The 18,265-nt window shown below is 38.8% G+C and overlaps 1 protein-coding gene across 1 annotated transcript in view; it reads right to left on the bottom strand.

Moving 5' to 3' along the window:
• The window catches only part of TMEFF2 (transmembrane protein with EGF like and two follistatin like domains 2), a 481,080-nt gene that overhangs the window by 315,277 nt on the left and 147,538 nt on the right, over window positions 1-18,265 (bottom strand). The gene's annotated exons all lie outside the window — the stretch shown is intronic.

Below are 18,265 nucleotides of genomic sequence, written 5' to 3'. Positions count from 1 at the left end.
TGAGGGGATCTTCATTTTTAATAGTACAACAGTGCAACAAATGTAATTGATTTGCAGGCCTAAATACGGCATATGTTTCTTGTATACAGTATCTTACAGGTAAATGGTATCTATACTTCTCTAGAGTCAATTGTTGGTAGTGGTGTCTTTATGTTTTTGCTTGAATTGTGTGCCATGTTATCAGTAATGGTGTCTTTAGTCTAAGATTCCAGTATGAGTAAGCACTAAGAATTGGACAGTTTTAGTAAATATGGGACAATATTTTCAAGGCTATGTTCACACTGCGTATATGTCCTGCCGCATATTTTCCAACCGGACATATACGCGGTAAACTTCGGCCGGAGATTTACGCTACTTGTGGCCGGCTACGTACGGACCACGAACTTACGCCCGAAGTCTACTTACGCTTCCCGAGTGCCCTACATAGCGATCTGACAGCGGTCTTTTACTTGGAAATCTTCGCCTAGCCCCGGACACCCCACAGAACCTTTTGGATCGGCACAAAAAGCTGCAAAAATGAAGAAATCCCCACTACGTACGGGACCGCATGTAACGCTACGGGCGTAAGTTACGGCATTTTCGTCCGCAAACAATGGTCTGGTTCATTTTTTACGCCGCCGCGTACGATCCAGGCGTAAGTTCGTACGTAGTGTAAACTGTGCAGCCCTACTTCGTATACTTTCCATTATACGCAAACTACGTAAGTCTCCGGCCGCTTATTCACAGAACGCGCTAAGGCCAGAAACTTACGTAGTGTGAACATAGCCCAAGACATGTTTTTATAAAGTAAAGGCTGAAAATAAAAGTGCAGCTTGCCCCACAAAATATAAGCCCCCATAAAGTAGAAAAATAAAAACCTTATAGACCTTAGAATTTAAGTACAATGATAAAAACGTAAGCCAAAACTTTAAATCTGGGAAGTCGGGTATGGGCTAAACATCACATGCTTTGGTGCCCCCATTGTTATTAAACACAATGATGATACATTATCTTACTAGTAAACAAATAGTAAAGTTCTAAATAATTCTTTAAAGCCTTTAAAAAATGCTGCTAAAGCTTTTTGATTTAAAAACTATAACTTTTAAATAATATTTTAAGAAACAACTAAAGAAAAAAAATAATATTTGTATTCATGGGACTCAGAGAAACTACCTGAGATAAATCTTTATACAGAGGATCTCTAACAATAGTCATTAAGAGATAGCATATTACTCGTCCTGAAATCCCAAGAGCAATTCATTTTGCACACTCTCCAGCATCCCAGCAAGGAGGAACAAAAACAGTTACATTTACAAAATGTATTATAAAACAAGCTATTTCATATGCGATATAAGATCAAAGTTGTTCTTCATGACTTGCAATGCTTCATGTAAAATACTTAATTGCAAGAAAAACTTTTGTAAAACATAATTCTCTTTTGGACTTCAGTATTCTTTTTCTTTAAGCCAAACCGAAATTACTTTGTTTTTGAGAGCCAAAAGTGAAGATGTTTGGGCTGTCTGTTATCCTTAGTCAGATGAGCTATGTACCAGTACAATGCCACTGCACTGAACCTGGGTAAGGAAATTCCAGCAATATTTCTAGAGTACCTGTCACTTTGCCATATCGTAGAGGCATACCAGAAAGTCCAACAGCCCTGTGGATCTCAGTCCAGATGGCAGGTAAAGTGGTTAGTGACAGTGATCCCAAATACCAGCTTAAAGACAATTAAATAAAATTAAATTAAGTGCAACAACACCCAAATATGTGCAATAAGTATTTATTGCATAACTGAGTGCAATACAATTTTAGACCTGCAAGGGATTGCACTCGAATATGTGACAGCAGACAGCACCATGTATGAATGAAAAGAAAACAGCACTTCCTGCTGGGCATACCCCAGATGATAAGTACTGGAAACCATGAGATTATTAAATGGAAGAAAGTTACAAATATGTTTAACTTTTTTTAAACCAGTTGATTTGAAAACATTTTTTCCCTCTGAACTACCCCTTTATTTGGATTTGCATACCTAAAGATTGACATTCTGTTTTATACACCCCAACTTTTTTGTATGACCTTTCGTGAAAATATACAGTTATAAAACCCATAGGAGAATACATTGTAGACCAGTAACTGTCCGCTCTTACTGGTCACGTGTGAATAATAGAAGAAGACATAGTCTTACCTATAAAGCAACCTCCCAGTGCAACAGTAACAACAAAAATAAATGTATAACAAAAATCAGCAAAGTCAGTCAGCTTAGGGAGCCTAGTGGAACCTGTAGACATAAGGCCTGTAAGTGATCCTGCCAAAACTGACTTGATGCGCTGACAACCATCCAATGTCTCTGGCTACATTAATCTTTTCAGTAAAGTAAAATTGTTAAACCCTGTCATACTGTATGCTAATTCCAAATGGACGTTCTCTCACTATTTAACAAAATATTTTCTAAGGTACAAAGAGACCATTGATTAGGGAATAATTTATTCTTAGAAAAGGAATTTAATTAAACTTAATTATCCTGTAAAGTGGAATTTAATTCAATTAATGTTGCCTTTGGTACTTTTGCTAAACCTAACAATGGATCTGATGTCATAGAATTTGCATAGGATATTCCTCTTATTAAAGCACTGAGTGTCCAATCCAATTACCCCAGAAACACATTTTGCTGATGACACTATTATATCATGGTCACAGTTTATGTATCTGTAACTTGGTGCTTTGACGATATAGTTAAAAATGATTACACATTAAAGGTCTATTTTGTATGTTGTCAGATTAAATATAGCCTAAGCTCAATGTGAGATCAAATAACTGAGATAAATACTGTATAATGTATCTGATAAACATCAATAAAAGTATTCACCTACAGACAGGTACAGGGGGTTCGTGTCCGCTATAAATTAGTGACCAGGTGGTCAGTATACACAGAAATCACTGATTGCCAGTGACTACAGTAGGACTAATAAAACCTAACTTTTAATGAAGATTATTTAAAAATGTACTATCAACACGACCAATCCTAAACACAAAATATACCAAAACAGTGCACAACACAAGTCTCCAAGAGCATGGGATCCAACTTAATAGAGGGGAGGGGTAGAGTGAACACTATGCTAAGTAGTCGATACTCTCCCTGCCTCTTGGGGAACCCACCTCCTTAATAGGGTGGCCCCAACCATTGTGGTGGTTCCTTACCTATTATAAGTGCCCAGGAGAAAACAAAAAACATATAGAACATAAAGCGTGTACATGTATAAGTGCAAAACAAGACAACACAAACTCTAAAAATGGAAATGAAGCAATATGAAAAGGATTTAGTTCCAAACTAAACTAAACTTGAACTAAATTATTATCACATTGCTGCATTTCCATTTTTTAAAGGGGTACTCCAGCGAAAACCTTTTTCCCATTAATTGAAATGCATTACAAAGTTATATAACTTTGTAATTTGCTTCAATCACCTATCTGCTCCTCTTACCTATCTTTTCCCCCCTCAATGCCCCACCAGGAAGTGAAGTAAACTCATTCTTACCTAATGACCGTTGACCACAGGCTTTTATGTGGTAGGCATTTTGTGACAATGACATCATCAAGAGGGAGGTGGGTCTAAGCCCTGTTAGGCCAGCCTCTCTTCGTTAGATGACTCAGGTTGCTCAGCTCTGATTGGCTGAGCAAGCTGTAAGCCATATAACAGTTTGACAGAGTCAGTTAGACATCACAGGAGATAAGGTGCATCATGGGAAACCCCAAACCAGGAAGCGAAGAAAAAATGAAGACACCAACTGGAGCTTCAGGGACCTGCAAACATTGGGACTCTGATTCAAACTTTGTGTATGATTGATTGATTGTTTTTATCAGCGCCGGAGTACCGCTTTAAGTCAAGTTTTATTAGTTCTACTGCGGTCCTGGCAATCAGAGACATCAATAAGAGCAGCAGTACTAGAGGTGAGCGAACCTCGAGCATGCTCGAGTCAATCCGAACCCGAACTTTCGGCATTTGATTAGCGGTGGCTGCTGAAGTTGGATAAAGCCCTAAGGCTATGTGGAAATCATGGATATAGTCATTGGCTGTATCCATGTTTTACAGACAACCTTAGAGCTTTATCCAAGTTCAGCAGCCCCAGCTAATAAAATATCGAACGTTCGGGTTAGGATCAACTCGAAACCGAACCCGGTTCACTCATCTCTAAGCAGCACACAATCTTAATAACTTTAAAGGGGTTAACTTGCATAAGCAAACTTTTTATATAGAGCTGTGGTCATATTTTTACCTGTCCCAGTGTCCTGCTGCAGCGTCTCTGGTGTCCCCCGCTGACTGCATCCCCGACACTTTCGAGATGGACTAGTCTCTAGTGTGACAGCCCATTCAGCAAATCACTGACTGAGATGGGGCAGCACCAGGGCTGGTAATGGGCTGAGCAGTATGTCACTTACAAGGCAGGACTGCATTTAGCAGGGAACACCAGAGAAGCCGCAGCAGGTGAGCGGGGAAAGGTAAGCATAAGCTCTTTAATATTTTCTATATGATCACAGCTATATATGACAATTTTGCTAACGCTCGCCAACCCCTTTAACTTGTTTGTTTAATCTCATCACCAAATAAGTAAGTCCATCATTGATTATTTAAAACATTAATTGTATTAAAAGTTTTATTCCTAAACACAGAAACTATAGGGGAAATTACTAACATGCAACAAAGTCCAAGTCAAGCTCTCTTATAACTCTTATGACTTGTGCCACACTTCTTTTCTTGATAACATCAGTTAGAGGCAACACAATGTCCACAATTTAACCCTTAGAGGACCCGGCCAATTTCAATTTTAGCATTTTCGTTTTTTCCTCCTTGTGTTTAAAAGGCCATAGCACTTCCATTTTTTCACCTAGAAATCCACATGGGCCCTTATTTTTTGCGCTACTACTTGTTCTTTGCAATGACTGGCTGAATTTTGCATAAAGTACACTGCGAAACCAGAAAAAAATTCAAAGTGTGGTGAAATTGAAAAAAAAAAACGCATTTCTTTTATTTGGGGGGTTTGTGTTTTTACGCCGTTGCCCTGGGGTAAAACTGACTTGTTGTGCATGTTTCTCAATTCGTTACGATTAAAACGATATGTAACATGTATAACTTTTCTTTTATCTGATGGCCTGTAAAAAATTCAAACCATTGTTAACAAATATATGTCACTTAAAATCGCTCCATTCCTAGGCTTATAACGCTTTATCCCTTGGTCTATGGGGCTGTATGAGGTGTCATTTTTTGCGTCATGATGTGTTCTTTCTATCGGTACCTTGATTGCGCATATGCGACTTTTTGATCGACAATTTTTCTGGATTTGATGCGACCAAAAATGCGCAATTTTGCACTTTGGGATATTTTTGCGCTTACGCCATTTATTGTGCGAGATCAGGAATGTGATAAAATAATAGTTTGGGCGATTACAGATGCGGCAATAGCAAAAATGCTTATTTATTTATTTATTTGTTTATTTTTATTTATAACCTGGGAAAAGGGGGATGATTCTGACTTTTATTAGGGGAGGGGGCTTTTTACTTATAACATCACTTTTATTTTTACTTTTACACATATACTAGAAGCCCCCTTGGGGGACTTCTAGTATATACACTTTGATCTCTCATTGAGATCTTTGCTGTATAGTTATACAGCAAAGATCAATGAGATAGGCACTCGTTTGCTTTCGGCTGCTGCAGGATAATTACAATGTGGACACTGTGTGTCTATGACTGAAGTTCTCAGGACCAAGCATAAAGAATGAATTGTGAGGGTCCCATATTGCTTCTGAATTAGACTTTAGTGCATGCTATCTTAGACCAAGGAGGCGATAACCTCTTTTAGCCTCTCGTGCCAGCTTAAAGAGTACAGTGGCAGGCAGTGAGCAGGAACCAGCTTTTGTGGTAGGGCATGATGGGTAAGTATAACAGCACTGTTATGTCCCACACATCAACTATGGCTGTAACCATTTTTTTCAGTTCTTAGTAGAAAATGCTTTAGGAGATACCCACTTATGCAGTAGGAGCTCAAAGTGAATTCAAAAACTTTATTAATCTACTTCCAATAAATTTAATTTAAAGTGAACGTTCACTGCACTGTACAAATGCATTTTAGCTTGCTCTGCTGGATTTTCTTCTTCACTCCTAAGGCAGCAAACATAAATTCAAGTGCAATTCAGAAAGGACCAATAAAACAAAAATATTACATTTCATATATGCAGTGCAAAAGAAAACACTATTGAGCGTTAACCCTTCTATTTCACAGTACAGCTTTTGCATTTCCCTCAATAACATTGCATAGGAAAAAAAAGAAGAAAAAAAAGAAGCAACATTACTTTATATCATTTTCAAAATTGTACCAACAATGAAAACTTTATTAACAAAAAAAAAAGGTGCAAGAGCTAGTTCAAATCACATTTGTGCCCTCTGTGGCATGTGTATGTTGGAAAATGTGAAAATGGGAAGCTGAAGTAGCTATGTATAGGCCCAATCACTTTCAATGCGCTCAATATAATAAATTTGTAACTGCACTGGTGTCATTTCCCAAACGTATACAAGTTCTATCTTAAACTCAAAAATGCTGTTTCCATGCTTCATTCTGAGACAAAACTCCTGCTAATAGATTTACTCCATCTTTTCCTAAAGGGGTTATCCAATATAAGAAAAAAAAATAGTTCCTCAGGGATCAGTCCTGGGCCCTCTCCTTTTCTCACTTTACACTTTACCCATCGGACAAATCATCAGCAAGTTTGGTTTTCAGTACCATCTCTATGCTGATGATACCCAGCTGTATACCTCCTCCCTTGATATCACCCCCGCTCTTCTACAGAACACCAGTAACTGTCTGTCTGCCGTCTCTAACGCTATGTCCTCCCTATTTCTAAAACTAAACCATGCTAAGACTGAGCTTCTTGTATTCCCTCCCTCTGCTAACCGCCCTTTATCTGACATCTCCATCTCTGTCTGTGGTGCAACCATAACCCCTACACAACAAGCCCGCTGCCTTGGGGTTATGTTTGACTGAGATCTGTCCTTCCCTACTAATCGGCCTTCCTTCCACTAAACTCTCCTCTCTCCAGTCCATTCTCACTACAGCGGCCAGGCTCATCTCCCTGTCCAGCCGCTATACAGATGCCTCCCCCCTGTGCCAGTCATTACATTGGCTCCCTATTAAACACAGGATTCAATATAAACTCCTCCTGCTCACCCACAAGGCTCTCCACAGTGCTGCACCTCCCTACATCTCCTCCCTCATCTCTGTCTACCGCCCTACCCGTGCCTTACGCTCCTCTAATGAATTAAGACTAACAACCACCTTAATCCGCACCTCTCACTCCCGTCTCCAGGACTTCACCAGAGCTGCACCAGTTCTATGGAATGCATTACCCAAGACTGTCAGACTCCCCTCAAATACCCAAAGCTTCAAACGTGCCCTCAAAACACATCTGTTCAAACAGGCATACCAGGTTCCCTAAATTGCCCCCCCTCCCCCAAATACATACGCCAGGCATTCAAGCACTTAGACCTGTAGCAGGCAGGCATTGGTTGGTGACTGGTTTACCCACCTTTAACTGCACTGCCTTATTTATAAAGATGGCCAGACCATGCTAAGAAGGTAGGACTTTGCCCCTCTGCCATTTTGTCTCGCACCGCCTCCTAATAGTCTGTAAACTCATACATGCGAGCAGGGCCCTCACTCCTCATGTATGGATAATTATACATAGGTCTCTGTAATGTCTGATTTTTGTCTATGTATGTACCCCCAGAACTGTAAAGTGCTGCGGAATCTGTTGGCGCTATATAAATAAAAATTATTATTATAGTTAAAAGTAAATGGAGCTGAGTTGTAATACCATAACCTGAGCACAGGTAAAATGCTGTTTTTGGAAGACCGAAACCCCCTCACAACTTCCTGTCATCTCCCAGTTCTCCTGAATTAGCTGTGATAATAAAAGCCAGTTCAGAAAATTGCAGTGAGCAAGCCGTCAGGCTGCTATCCTTTTAAGTTATATTAGAAATCGCTGATGAAACTGAATAGCTGATTGCTCCTGTCAGATCTGTGCTTCCTGTTCTGCCCCTATGTACTTAATGAGGAGCAGAGCGGTGATTAGGTCCGCCCCAATTACACAGCATCCAGACCTGACCAGGGGAAGCAAGAACACCAGAGAAGAGCAGGAAACTGGAGAGGTGAGAGTATTCCTTAGAACTACATTCCCCATCTTGCCCTGCGGACAGTTCATGATGTGAGTTGTAGTTTTGCAGCCTGCGGCTCTTCAGGTTGCAGGACTGCAACCCCCATCATGCCCTATTGACAGTTTATAATGAGAGTTGTAGTTCTGCAACAGAATAGAGGATGTCACAATACACAAGGAGATAAAGAAACAGAAAAAACACAAGGCAGAGCGCCTCATAGCATGACACTGTGTAGATAGGTAGCAATCATGCAGGACGGGAACACATAGGTTTAGGCTCACCTGATGTAGTTGTGATAAGCCACAACCACTATGAAGCGCATCAAAGGAACAAGGTAAAATGGTCGCTGTTGGGGACTCTCAACCGCAGACTCTAAGGTGTGCGTGGTCAATTGCAAAATCCAAAGAACAAAAAGGAGATATTGTCCTCGCGCAGACCATATGTGAAATATCTAGTTTATTGATACATAAATATCCATAGGTAACGTGTTTCGAGAGCCCTATGCTCTCTTTATCAAACCTCCAGGATGATTAGCTAATCATCCTGGAGGTTTGATAAAGAGAGCATAGGGCTCTCGAAACGCGTTACCTATGGATATTTATGTATCAATAAACTAGATATTTCACATATGGTCTGCGCGAGGACAATATCTCCTTTTTGTTCTTTGGATTTTACAATACACAAGGGGGAGACAGTGGCACACTACATGTGGGGGATACAGTGACGCACTACACAAGGGGGGATAAAATGGCACAGTACACCAGGGGCCATTTGCATAGTACATTAGAGAACAGGGGCACAGTTCATTTGGGCATGGTGGCACATCATACGGGAACAGTGGTATAGATCATTTAGGGATGGTGTCCTTTAAGCCACCTTTGTTTACTTCCCTGCGCCTACAACCAGTCACTGGCAGCCTGGGTCCATTGGAGAAGAAAGTTAAAATGAACAACTCCCATCAGAGAATGTGTCACCTGTGAGTCACTGTGTATAACAGGTCGTGTATTTCAATAAATGCAATGTCATTTTCTCCCCTGTAATGACTTCAATAATAGGGAAAGCAGCCATTGATCAGCAATTGTTTTTAGTGGACAAAAACCCTTTAATAAATGTGCAAACAGTAGGTTATCCTGTTCATTCTAGTAGTACAGAAATGATAATAATAATATATATACACCTCTCTCTCTCTCTCTCTGATATTATATTTTTATAGAGTGAATTTCACAACTTGGAAATTTTCTTGGGAAAACCAACTTCCAATTGTATTAAATTAGAGGTGAAGAAAAAGGTTGCTCTTTTAGAGAACACTCCATAAACACACACTGTGCAATTGATTTCTATATGATATATGATCCTAGGGACCAAGAGCATAAAAACATATGCAGTTTACGCTAGAATAGAAAAGTTGTGTCATTTCTTCTTTTTTTTTCCAATAAAGCCTAACTTTTAAAAAATTACAAAAAAATTGCAAATGTCTTATTTTTATATTGTAGAAACATAATGCATTTAACTAAAAATATAGCTTACAATGAAACATTCTGAAGGAATCTTTATTCACAAATCTAATTTGTACATTTCTTAGTTATGAACATGCATATCTCTCAGCGGCCATTCTTAAGTTGATGTAGAAAATTAATGGTAATGTCTGATCTGACAAAGCAAATTGTTCTGTCGATGCATTTATTGAAAAAGAAGCGTTAACATTGATATTTTAAAGTCCATTTAGAAAGGACAAATAATTAACTGTAATGTTAAGTCTTTGGCAATGAAACAGAGATTGCATGTCTACTCATTTATAGGAGTGGTGACACCAATTTTTCTTTTGATTGTCACCTGTGGAGAATACATTTTAACACTAGAATAAATTAATAACTTATTTCATAGGGATTTTTTGTTTGTTTATTTTGATCAATTAAGAAAATATTCTATTAAGTTCAAGTCATTATAAATCACTAGTTGCCAGGATTCTGAAATCTGACATAATTTAAAGGGGGTTTGTAAGTGAAAAAGACTGATGAGCTATCCATAGGATAGCTCGTCAGTCACTGATCGGTGGGGTACCAACACTCAATCAGCTGTTAAACGTTGCACTGCAGTTGTACATCACCATCGCTACAAACTCTGTTCAATGAGCAGTTTGAAGGGGCTGTGGTTCTTGTGTGTGTGTGTTTAGCAGCCTCTTCAATGTTTACTGCTGCTCCTCCCTCCCAATACCATACTTATGTCAGTGAAAGTGCAAGCAGAGCGGAAGCAATGTAACCCCAGAGCCCAGTAAACCACATGAAGACAAATGGCTACTTTGGTCATGGCTACAGTATATCTCTCTATGTTAAAAAGAGTAGAAATTTAAACATAAATAATATGTACTGTAAAAGCAGTTTATATAATATACGAAATAGAAGGCAAATTGGCCTGTCTACAAGTTTGCATGTCTAGCCAGTAAATACCATCTTTGGCAGAAATCACGGTCTACAAACATTTCTTGCAGTCAGTTGTATACTTAGTTTAGGATTTATTTGCCCACTTTTCCCAGCAGAACACTTCTGGTTTATAAACATTCTTAAGTCATCTTGTATGCATGCAGATCTTCAATAACATTCAAGGCTTGGGAGGTTGTAAAAGCGCTTCTAAAACCTTCCTGTTTGTTTTTTATAAGTAGTGCAAAATTTATCTTGAATAAAGATTTGAATAATTTTCCTATTTAAATTTACAGACTCTTTTAAAGAGTACAAAGCCAGAAAATGACAGATGTTTAAATAAAATTTACAAGTTAAACACATTTTATTTTTTTAATTGTTTATTTAGATCATTAGATCACTTATTTAGATCTATATGAAAATTTTAAATATGAAATTAAACATTGCTTCCCTCTGGCCATTAGGCTGCATAATAGGCTAACACCTCCTATTCTGTAGAGGGTATTTTACATCAGTCAGTTTCTTTTTAACATCAGAGGCATTATTACAATGAAAGAATAGAGGTGTAAAATAATCCTGAAGGCAGATAAAGCAGGATTCGCTGCTGACAATAGGTGATGAGGAGAGCTAACCACCTCCTCTTTACTGTACAAAGTTCAATGAACATGCACACGATATACTACCACAGAAGTCAATGATTTATTTCCAGACACCAGTTTCCAGTGTCTGGTATATCTATAAACAGCTCACACCAAGATTAGAGAAAATGTTTAAGCATCTGGTTTTAACCCCTTCATGACCGAGGTCATTGGTGCCAGGATGTCCGGGTCAAATTAAAGGGGTTATCCAGTGCTACAAAAACATGGCCACTTTCCCCCTACTGTTGTCTCCAGATTGGGTGGGGTTTAGAAGTTCTATTAAGGTAAATGGAGCTTAATTGCAAACCACACCTGAACTGGAGACAACAGTAGGGGGAAAAGTGGCCATGTTTTTGTAGCGCTGGATAACCCCTTTAATGCAATGTTCCTCCTTGCCTTCTAAGAGCCATAGTGCTTTTATGTTCCTTCCTACAGGGCTGGATGGGGTGACATTTTTGGCGCCATGATAGTTTTTCTTAGTTTTGTATTGGTGCAAAAGAGAATTTTTTTATTTTTTTTTAATTTTCATATACTGTATATAATTTTTTTTAAAAAAATCAGCAATCAGCAGGTCCTGCACACGTCGAAACCCTTTGATAGTCAGGAACGTATAAATACATTTCTGCTGCAAGGGGCATCTGCAGCTGGAACATATATGTACGTATGGATGATGGGAAGGGGTTACTTAGCAAAAATAAATCTAACTGACTCTTTCCCTTTTGGCTGACTTTCCATGTACTGTATATGTTCAGAATGCAAAATCGGTAAACATGCTCCTATTTTTCCTCCATTAGACAAATGATGTTGCCGGAACTATCAGCAACATCACACAGCTATGGGGGAATAAATGGTGGCATTATTTTTACCACTGAATATATCATATTTCCAGAATTACGGGCTGCCATACAGTACAAAAACATATTACAACCACTTTGTGCATTATAGTTGACAAGATATACTGTTTTCAATTTGTGTTTCCTTTTTCCACCAAGCATCTTTTATTGTAGCCAAAGATTTTAATTTCACCAGACCAGATGTGGACAGATGGCAGGTAAGGTTTTCTTCTAAGGATATGTGGATAATATTTGTACAAGCAATGATGTCTATGTCTTTCAGCACTTCTGCCAGAGATTTTTTTTGCATCTTCCAGATGTTCTCTTGACTTTTTTACCAGTTCCAATAAACTTTAATTTCCTAATGACATTTAGATACCCTATTACTTCCTTTTCTTTAATATGAATCTCAAAATATGAGAGTCTCTATATTTCTATATCCACAGCCAGATGTTTCAAGGTACTTATGATTCCTAAGTGTTCAACACCCTAAGAGACCTGATGCTAACAGCTTACCATATCTATGGTTAATGGTGTGTGGTGTATGTGTGTACAGTATGTGTGGTGTATGTGTAATGTTTGTGTGTTTTGTGTATGAAGTATTTGTGTTGTGTGTAGTATGTGGTGTGTGTGGTGTGTGTGTGTGTAATTTAGGAAAGTTTGGGTGCACTCACATTATGCCAGGATAATAATTTTAGATAATAATATAGGTAAAGTAGGTAGTAGGTAAAGTATTTGAGGGGTTTGTAAGAGATTCTATACTGGAGTATCTTTATGAAAATAATCTTATGACACAGCATCAGCATGGATTTATGAGGGATCGATCCTGCCAAATGAATCTGATCAGCTTCTATGAAGAGGTGAGTTATAGACTGGACCGGAGGGACGCTGTGGATGTTGTGTATCTGCACTTTTCAAAGGCATTTGATACTGTGCTGCATGAAAGGTTGGTCTACAAAATGAGGATGCTGGGACTCGGGGAAAACGTATGTAAATGGGTAAGTAACTGGTTGTGTGACAGAAAACAGAGGGTGGTCATTGATGGAACTTATTCAGATTAGGTTTCAGTTACTAGTGGGGTACAACAGGGGTCAGTGTTGGGTCCACTTCTTTTTAATATTTTTATTAATGATCTTGTAGAGGGGCTACAGAGTAGAATCTCCATTTTTGCAGATGATACTAAACTGGGTAGAGTAATCAGCACAGAGGAGGATAATATCATATTACAGAGGGATTTGGAGAAGCTAGAGGCTTGGGCGGTGAACTGGCAAATTAAGTTTAATGTGGATAAATGTAAGGTCATGCATTTGGGCCGTAGAAATAATAAGTACAGTTATGTGCTGAATAATAAAACATTGGGTAAAACTACATCCAAAAAGGACCTGGGGGTATTGATGGACAGCGTCTGCCAAGGCTAATAATATAATAGGATGCATCAAAAGAGGTATAGATGCTAAAGAAAAGAACATAGTTTTGCCTCTTTATAAATCATTGGTCAGACCACATATGGAATACTGTGTACAGTTTTAGGCACCGGTATATAAGAAGGACACAGCTGAACTGGAGCGGGTGCAGAGGAGGGCAACAAAGGTCATTAAGGGAATGGGTGGGTTACAGTACCAGGACAGGTTATCAAGCATGGGGTTATTCACGCTAGAAAAAAGATGTCTTAGGGGCAATCTGATCACATTGTACAAATATATGAATGGACAGTACAGAGATCTTTGTAGTGGTCTTTTTACTCCTAGGTCTGTAACCATGACAAGGGGGCATCCTCTATGTCTAAAAGGAAAGAAGATTTCACCATCAGCATCGACGCAGGTTCTTTACTGTACGAGCGGTAAGACTGTGGAACTCTCTGCCACATGATGTTGTCATGGCCGATTCATTAAATATGTTCAAGGGAGGCCTGGATGCTTTTCTTGAAAAATATAATATTACAAGTTATGGGCATTAGATTTCCGGTGATACGTTGATCCAGGGATTGTTCTGGTTGCCATTGGAATCGGGAGGGAGTTTTCTCCCTGTGATGGGGCGGTTGTCGTCTGCCTCATAGGGGTTTTTGCCTTCCCCTGGATTAACACAGTAGGGTTTCCCTAGGTTGAACCTGATGGACTCTTGTCTTCTTTCAACCTTATTTACTATGTTACAATAATAATAATAATAATAAAAGACAATATACACACTCTCCAATGGATTTCATGCTCAAACTGTTTGTTTTTCAACATCAAAGTAAAGCACTTGTGAATGTCAAGTATTGTTTTGTATTTGTGACATAGGAGTCTGTTGCAGGCCTAAGTCAATTTTACAGTATGCAGAGAAGTGGCAGTGGGTTAAATGGTTATGATTTGTGTAATTTGGGGTTGTGCTAAAATGCACCATCCTACTTTTAGTTTCTCTGGGAATCAACTGGACTCAGGACATCATTGAGTTTATGTACTCATAGGCCTAGTCCCCAGGGAATGAGCTGGATTTAGTAGGTTTTACACACTTCTCCTTCACTTCTGACAGAAGCCTGTATTAAAAATAGCTGTGGCAGGACACAAACAGGGAAAAGGAATGAAGGCAAATAATTACCTCATAACAGACATTTCCTTTAATCATATGGATGATACCAGACATTTTCTGGTTATCATTCTTCAAATGAACACTATAGTAACAGACTATACAGCATATGTTTGTTTTGTGTTATTTTTTTTACATCTCTGAATTCCATCTTCCTACACTTGCCTTGACTGAGAATATTATCTTCCTACATGCTGTCAGCGAGAAGACGAGAGCTCTGCATAATTAAATGTTAACAGTAATAGACATAATAATGTGACCCTTCCTCTTTGCACATCCATACTAGTAAGAATACCTTTAGTAAATAAAATATGGCTTGTTCCAGCTAAAAGTCTTTTAGCGCACAGTGTGACTTCATGTCATTCATATATACAGGTAGGTAAAGTATTTTCCAGCTCATTTGCAAAAGTAGTTATGTTTATTCAAGTGAAAACCTGCAATGATAGAAAGACTGCAGTTACGATAAACAAAGTTTTTGCATCTCCAACTGGAACGTTCCTCAAGTCATCACTCTAACATAGTTTATTGCTAAATTGGATTGAAACACTTAGTCCTACTGCTCTGCCATATAGCACACGGATACATTAACATTTCAAATGTAAAGGGTTCAGTAAGCATTTTTATTAGCCTAAACTGCCGAGGTATCTCATTATAAAGATAGAATTCCAGATGTCATTAACAAGTTTGATATTTGAAAGGAAAACTGTCAAAGCATAAAGCATGTTCAAGAGAAAGGCTACAAGCATTTGGTAACATAAGAATGAGTATATACTTCAAGTAGTTTTCCATGAGTATGACGCACACATAAAAAAAATGCTGTATTATACTACCCAATAGGAAACCATACATCAGATGGAATATAATCCTCATTCCCCTATATTGAACACTTCTGGCATGTTTACAGCAGAATACAGCATGTGGGTGGAACAGATCTGTAAGTTAAGTCGATTGATCTACTGGTATAAGAAGAAAACACCACAACAGCAGAGTGTTATGAAACCAGTAAAGCCTTCTTCAACTCCATGCATTGGTATCTTCAATGGATATCAAATAACGTCCTAAATTAACCGCAGAGTAAATGAACCATGCTGAAGTTGAACACAATATATATTAGTACATTTCCATCCCCTAGTCTATTAAACTTCACTAGAACCTGGACAAACCCTTTAATGAGAAGCTCCACTTGGTTGCAGTAAAGTAATCAAGAGCAGTGAGACTGTGGAACTCTGCTACATGATGTTTTCATGGCTGATTCATTAAATACGTTCAAATGAGGCTTGGATGCTTTTCTTGAACAATATAATATTGCAATTTACGGGCACTAGATTTTATGTGATAGGATGGTGATCCAGAGATTTTTCTGATTGCCATTGGAGTCGGGAAGGAATTTTCTTCCTGTGATGGGGCAATTGGTATCTGCTTTATAAGGGTTTTTGGCTTCCTCTGGGTCAGTAAATCCAAACAGACACGTAATTCCTGTTGCCTAATAACTCTTTAATGCCAAGAATAGCAAAAAATTTACAGTTCTTTCGCAAACACAAAAACAAATGAATAACCCAGTGTTCAGGACAAGCAGGTACCAATCTTAATGCTGCAACTGCACCACTCATTGGAAAACACAGTCCATGGGAGACTCTAACTATCTGGGGAACAGGATCGTGACATCAGACTCTGCTACATTTCGGGGGCCTCCCCTTTTTCAAGCTATTGGCACGTGACATTTATTGTTTTCTCTCTCTGGGTCAGCACAGTAGGATTTCTTTAGGTTAAACTTCATGAACTCTTCTCTTATTTCAACCTTATTAACTATGTTACGTATGTAATTTCAATCAAACAGAGTTGTTATAATGTCATCTGCAGGAAACCTAAATTTCTGCATGCAATACTACATGTAGTACATGCAACCTGTGGTTCTCTAGCTGTTGCAAAACTACAATTCCCATCATGCCTGGACACCCTTTTGCTGTTTAGGTATAATAAGAATTGTAGTTTTGCAACAGCTGGAGGGCCAAAGGTTGGGCACCACTGGCTTCATGCATGGGAAAGAGTGATTCCACGCTCAACCAGTAAAGTGCAGAAGATATTGCACATAGAGAAAGACAACCAGTAATCTATTAAATTAGTTACTGCACAACCATTATTATTCGAAACCCTTGTCACCATGAGTCAATGTAAAACTAGTAATTAGTTTTAGTAAAAATAGTGTAAAGGACATGCATTGAGGATGCACCTTTGTTTTATTTTTCCACTTGGTCACGTTTGGAAAAAATGCCTGGACAATGTTACAGAAGCATGTCTGTGACACTGCTGGTGCTCGACCTGCTCCGCTTACCTCCCAAATCCCTGAACCAATGCATCACTAGCACTCCCCACCTCCTCACTGAGTGGTGGGCAGGTGCTTTTCAGTCTGTGTCCATCACTCCTTCCTCTTTATCCTCTGTAGTAGGCTCCAAGACCTACTGTACTGTGCATGTGCAATACTGGATAAATTTCTGCTTGTCAGTGTAGGTTAATGGAAATGTAAAGTACGTCTTATAAGCCGCCACAGAAGATGAAGAGGAAGGAGCACCTAGCACAAACTGAACAGCACCTGTCCATCACTCAATGAGGAGGTGTGCAGTGATGAACAGCACCTGTCCATATATGTGTCACCTACTTTTTATATGTGTCAACTTCTCTGCCTACTCACATGCTCCATCGGCAGCTATGTATGACAGGTTGAGCCATAGGACTGCAAATAGAAGATAGAAGGAGGCAGGATTTGGGGGTCAGACCTGCAATGTTAGAGAGCTGCAATGCAAAGAGAGTGCAATGGTTTCTAAATATCTTGGTAAAAGTGGCCAACCTCTTTAAAGTGAGCCAACCAGTAGATGCGCATGGCTGTGCAATTCCCTCCCCGAATCGCTGCTCTCTGCATCTGTGACATGTCAAAAGTTTTTTTTTTTTTTAAATGACAGGGACACTAAATTATAAAGAGATTAAAAAGAGATTAGGACAATGCTGCTGCTAAGTTAAGCTACAGTACATGCAAGTGTTTTCTTTTTTTTTTACATTTAGCTGCCATGAACTGAAATCAGTCACCGTGTTCACAGACACAAGAGCTCCGTGTTCCTGTGTCAGCAGATTTAGAATTAGATTTGTAAATGTAAATAAGGCAGGTTGTTCTCTTATCAAGAGAAATTATCTTCGGCCTTTTTCTATCCTTCATAACTGACGATGAGGTCTGGATATTACTTTCATGAAGCCTGGTTTTAGTAGTGTTCCATCAGGTGAATCGGTAATATGGGTTTATTCTTAAACCTAATTTAGAGTTTATTCCAACTGCTAAGACTCCATGAGTCATGACTTCTTTTATTCAATAATGATGAAGAGGAGACACAAAATTCTATCACAATGTACTAGATATCACTAATAAACCTAGATGCCCTGTACAATAATTAATAACAAATGCTACTTAGAATCTTGCCCTTGAGCAAAGACAATTTGTTACAATCAGGTTCTTTCAAGGAATAATTAATGTAACCAATTACAGATCTCCAGTTCCTGCGCAGCTATTGTATGCCATACTCACATACTGTACATGTAGCAATAATACAAATCCACATATTCATTCTTAATGTACTGC

Source organism: Dendropsophus ebraccatus, chromosome 9 (assembly GCF_027789765.1).
Source record: "Dendropsophus ebraccatus isolate aDenEbr1 chromosome 9, aDenEbr1.pat, whole genome shotgun sequence".
Lineage (NCBI taxonomy): Eukaryota > Metazoa > Chordata > Amphibia > Anura > Hylidae > Dendropsophus > Dendropsophus ebraccatus.
The sequence above is the reverse complement of the archived record's forward strand: the minus strand, read 5'-3'. Positions and strand labels throughout refer to the sequence as shown.